This window comes from Camelus dromedarius, chromosome 13 (genome assembly GCF_036321535.1).
Source record: "Camelus dromedarius isolate mCamDro1 chromosome 13, mCamDro1.pat, whole genome shotgun sequence".
Classification (NCBI taxonomy): Eukaryota; Metazoa; Chordata; class Mammalia; order Artiodactyla; family Camelidae; genus Camelus; species Camelus dromedarius.
This window is the reverse complement of record NC_087448.1, coordinates 41,552,336-41,558,335: the sequence shown is the minus strand read 5'-3', so window position 1 is coordinate 41,558,335 and position 6,000 is coordinate 41,552,336.

Here is a 6,000-nt window from a genome sequence, read left to right as displayed (position 1 = left end):
TTATGAATGTTTTTAAAAATGGTGCCAAGAACATTTCTGATAAATGGCTGGGCCAAGATAGAGAAAGGAGTCAACAAAGACTGACCTCAATAATTTTTGCCTGAGAAGAATAGGAGGAATAGGATTACCATTATCTGATTTGGAAGAATATCTGCAGAATAAAAAGGTTTAGGGAAAAATTCAAAATATGTTTTAGATAAGTTAATTTTACAATTCCTAATTGATCCCCAATGGAAATTGTCAACAAGAGTAAGAATTTGGACATTAGAGCCTAGAATTCTGGTTCAAATGTAAGTGACCACTGAAATAAGGTTAGGACTAAGATATGGCAAATGATTATTGCAATATGAAAGTCATTTGCATACTTGACAGTGCCATTTTAGTGGTTGTGTGGAGAGCTATTTTCCAAATCATACAACTTTTTTTTATCAATGACTGAAGTTGACAACTGTATTTACTCACCTCTGTTCTGCACATATATTTAACTTAGTGAAAATCATGTTCAATATATTTTCACAAAACCATTTAATATTCATTTTCTTGCTATTGGATATTGTGAAATACTAACATAAAACAAACACCCCTAAAAGGGTTCCCCTCAAAGTGTAAAGACATTGATTCTTCTTATACCCAAAAGTCAAGTTTATACTTGGGAGATGGTGCATTGTGTAGCAAAAGATTTTTAAAGATTTATTTAAAAATAAAGAAAAAATTGTACCCTTAAGAACAGGAGGTAGGCTGATCCAAGGGAGGAAAAGTGGTGTTTTTTCCCTCCCCTTTCTCTTATACCCTTGCTTTGAGGTGGTCTCTTGATTGATTGATGGTTCTTGTCCCTGGAATGCTTAGTCATGTTTGGCCCCTTTAGACATGTTCTTATCCATGGTGTACAAAGGAAAACCCATGGTGGGGGTGCTAAAGTGCAATGTTAATTATAATTCAATGAATATTCATTGTGTCCAGTTAAGTCCTTTCTGCTACTGTGCAGTCATGGTTGTCAGGTTTTAACCATTATGTTTTTTTTTAAACTTTTTTTTTTATTGAGTTATAGTCATTCTACAATTTTGTCAAATTCCAGTGTAGAGCACAATTTTTCAGTTATACATGAACATACATATATTCATTGTCACATTATGTTTGCTGGCACTTATTTAGAAGAAGTAAAGTATCTTTATGCTGGAGGTGAGCATAATATCATCTCCCAGAGAATTTCCTTCTCCTCCACTTATCTGCCTAGTGCCCCAGCTTATATAACTAACTAACAAAAGGGTAATGGAAATTAAAATATCTTTGAGTAATAGGTGGACTTAAAATACACTGCATTAAGGGCTACAATAGAGATATGCATAAAAGTTGGGTACAAAATTAAGATTGGGGTAAGGAGTCATGAGGAGATACATTAAGAGAAAATTTCCTATGTAAAGAGATGACTTGGTTGAGATCTCAAGGACAAAAAATTAATAGTCCAGACTGAGTGTGTTCAAAATCTTTGAGTTGAGATAGAGTATAACCCATTAAGGGACGTGAAGATAATTGCATGCAGATATAGCCTATCGTTTGTAACAAACCTGGTAGCAAGAATTAAGGAGGGAAAAAATAAACAGGGTGAAGATATTTAAGGCTATCCTTGTTAAACTAGTCAAAGGAGCTTGATTTTATCCTAAAAGAAACATATGCAACAGAAGTATTTTAAGCAGAAGAATGTCATATTGAGTTTAAATATAGACTCTTCTACAGGAATGCTTAAATGACAAAACATATTTTGTTTAGCTTGTGTTAAATGGCCCTATATACTGGCTTAAAGAATCCAAAATATAGATTATTTGAGGTATAGATAGATAGAAAGATAAATAGATAGATATACACCTATCTGTAAATCTATATAGGTATCCACCATGATTATAGTTAAAATAGTATCATTAATACTTAACACTGTACAACTTGGATACAAGGAAGGTCAAGAAAGAGTCAAGGATTGCTTAGCACAGTAACTCCAAATCTATCTCTCTGAAAGGTCACACTGAAATTTAAACTAAAGAATTTACATTGTTTTATAACAGAGAGAAGGATTGAACAAGGAATAGATTAGCCTTATTTTTAAGGGGTAGGTCTGCACTACTTTCTTACTTTTAGTTTTTATTTTATTGAGTTATAGTTGGTTTAAAATCTTGTCAATTTCCAGTGTAGAACACAATTTTCAGTTTTACATGAATATACATATATTCATAGTCACACACTTTTCCACCATGAGCTACCACAAGATATTGTATATATTCCCCTGTGCTATACAGTATAATCTTGTTTATCTATTCTATATATAACTATCCATATCTACAAATTTAGAACATCTAGTCTATCCCTTCCCAAACCCCTCCCCCTGAAAATCACAAGTTTATATTCTAAGTCTATCAGTCTGTTTCTGTTTTGTATTTATGTTCATTTGTCTTTTTCTTTTTTTTTTTTTTTAGATTCCATATATGAGCAACCTCATATGGTATTCTTCTTTCTCTTTCTGACTTAATTCACTTAGAATGACATTCTCCAGGGACATTCATGTTGCTACAAATGGCGTTAAGTTGTCATTATTTATGGCTTAATAGTATTCCATTGTATAAATATACCACCTCTTCTTTATCCAGTCATCTGTCAATGGACATTTAGGATTTTTCCATGTCTTGCCTATTGTAAATAGTGCTGCTATGAACATTGGGGTGCAGGTCTTTTTGACATAGGATTTCTTCTTGATATATGCCCAGGAGTGGGATTACTGGGTCACATGGTAAGTCTATTCCTAGTCTTTTGAGGAATCGCCATACTGTTTTCCACAGTGGCTGCACCAAACTGCATTCCCACCAACAGTGTAGGAAGGTTCTCTTTTCTCCACAGCCTCTCCAGCATTTGTCATTTGTGGATTTTTGAATGAAGGTCATTCTGACTGATGTGAGGCGATACCTCTTTGTAGTTTTGATTTGCATTTCCCTGATTATTAGTGATATTGGACATTTTTTCATGTGCCTATTGATCATTCATAATTCTTCCTTGGAATTCCTTGTTTAGGTCTTCTGCCCATTTTGGATTGGGTTGTTTGTTTTTTCTTTATTAAGTCATATGAGCTGCTTATCTATTCTGGAGATCAAGCCTCTGTCAGTTTCATCTTTTACAAAAATTTTCTCCCATTCTATAGATTGTCATTTTGTTTTGACTATAGTTTCCTTTGCTGTGAAAAAGCTTGTAAGTTTCATTAGGTCCCATGTGTTTATTCTTGCTTTTATTTCTATTGCTTCGCTAGATTGCCCTAGGAGAATATTTTTGAGATGTATATGAGGTGATGTTTTGCCTATGTTTTCTTCTTGGAGTTTTATTGTATCTTGTCTTATGTTTAAGTCTTTTATCCATTTTGAGTTTATTTTTGTGTATTCTGTAAGGGACTGTTCTAGCTTCATTGATTTATATGCTGCTGTCCAGTTTTCCCAACAACACTTGCTGAAGAAACTGTCTTTATTTCATTGTATATTCTTGCCTCCTTTGTCAAAGACTAGTTGACCAAAAGTTTGTGGGTTCATTTCTGGGCTCTCTATTTGGTTCCATTGGTCTGTATATCTATTTTAGTACCAATATCATGCTGTTTTGATTACTGTAGCTCTGCAGTATTGTTTGAAGACTGGGAGCATTATTCCTTCAGCCTCTTTCTTTTTCCTTATTAATGTCTTGGCAATTCTAGGTCTTTTGTGATTCCATATAATTTTTATTGTGATTTGTTCTAGTTCTGTGAAATCAGTCCTGGATAATTTGATAGGGACTGCATTAAATCTGTAGAATGCCTTGGGCAGTGTGAACATTTAACAATATTGATTCTTTCAATCTGGAGCATGGGATATCTTTCCATTTTTTAAAGTCTTCTTTAATTTTCTTAAACATTTATAGTTTTCTGTGTATAATTCTTTCATCTCCTTAGTTAGATTTATTCCTAGTCATTTTATTACTTTGGGTGCTATTTTAAAGAGGATTGTTTCTTTACCTCTTTTCCTGTGGACTCATCGTTAGTGTAAATAAATGCAGGTGATTTTTGTACATTAATCTTGTAACTTGCTACCCTGCTGAATACTTCAATTATTTCTAGAATATTGTGGGGACCTTTTAGGGTTTTCTATGCATAGTATCATGTCATCTGCATATAGGGACATTTTACCTCTTCTTTTCCAATTTGGATTCCTTTTATTTCTCTCTCTTGCCTGATTGCTGTGTCTAGAACTTCCAGGACTATGTTGAATAAAAGTGGTGAAAGTGGAGAGCCTTGTCTTGTCCTAGATTTTAGTGGGAAGCTTTCGAGTTTTTCACCGTTGAGTACTATGCTGGCTGTAGGTTTGTCATATATAGCTTTTATTATGTTGAGATATGTTCCCTCTATACACACTTTGGTGAGAGTTTTTACCATAAATGTGTGTTAAAACTTATCAAATGCTTTTTCTGCATCTTTTGAGATGATCATGTGATTTTTGTCCTTTCTTTTGTTGATGTGATGTATTACATTGATTGATTTACATATGTTGAAACATCCTTGTGTCCCTGGGATGAATCCTACTTGATTATGGTGTATAATCTTTTTTATGTGCTGTTGGATTCTATTTGATAATATTTTGGTAAGGATTTTTGCATCTATGTTCATCAGTGATATTGGTTTGTAATTCTTTTTTTTGGTAGTATCTTTGCCTGGTTTTGGTATCAGGGTGATGGTGGTTATGTAGAATGAGTTTGGGAGTATTCCCTCCTTTTCAATCTTCTGGAGGAGTTTGAGGACTGGTATGAGTTCTTATTTGTATGTTTGGTAGAATTCCCCAATGAAGCCGTCCAGTCCTGGACTTTTATTTCTAGGGTTTTTTTTTTTTACTGCTAATTTGATTTTATTTCTAGTGATTGGTTTGTTGAAGTGGTCAGTTTAGTTCTTCTTTATTCAGTCTTGGTAGACTGTATGTTTCCAAAAACTTGTCCATCTCCTCTAGGTTATCCATTTTGCTTCCATATATTCATTTTGTTTTTATTATATTCATAATGTTTTTGTATGATATTCTGTATTTCTGTTAATGATTGTAATTTCTCCATTTTCCTTTCTTATTTTGCTCATTTGTCCTCTCTCTTTTCTCTCCTTTGTGAGCTTGGCCAAAGGTTTTTGGATTTTATTTACTCTTTCATAAAACTAGTTCCTGGTTTGATTCATTTTTTCTATTTTTTTTATCTCTATTTCATTTATTTCCTGCCTGATCATTGTTATTTCCTTCTGCTGATTTTTTTTTTTTGCTCTTTTTTTTTTCTAATTCTTTTAGCTGGTGGGTTAGATTGTTTATTTGAGATTGTTCTTCTTTTTTGAGGAATGCCTGTATCACTATAAACTTCCCTCTTAGCCTTGTCTTTGCTGTGTCCCATAAATTTTGTTTGGTTGTGTTTTCATTGTCATTTGTCTAAATGAAATTTTTAATTTCACTTTGATTTCATCATTGACCTTTTTTTTTTTTTTTTTTTAGTAGCATGCCATTCAATCCCCATGCTGTCAGTTTCTTATCCTTTGTTTTTCTGTAGTTGATTTCTAGTTTCATGGCATTGTGGTTTGAAAAGATGCTTGAGATAATTTCTATCTTCTTAAAATTGTTAAGGCTTCTTTCGTGCCTAAGTACATGATCAATCCTAGAAAATGTTCCATGTGCACTTGAAAAAAAATGTATATTCTATTTTTGAGGGGTGTAATGTTCTGAAAATATATGCCAAATCTAAATTTTCTATTGTCTCATTTAATTTCTCTGTTGCCTTACATATTTTCTGTCTGGAAGATCTGTCCAGTGATGTTAATGCAGTGTTAAAGTCTCCCAAAATGATTGTATTCCCATAAATTTCCCCCTTTATCTCTGTTAGTAGTTACTTTATATACTTAAGTGATCCTATATTGGAAGCATATATATTAATGTGTGTAATATTCTCATCTTTTATTACTCCTTTAATCATTATAAAATG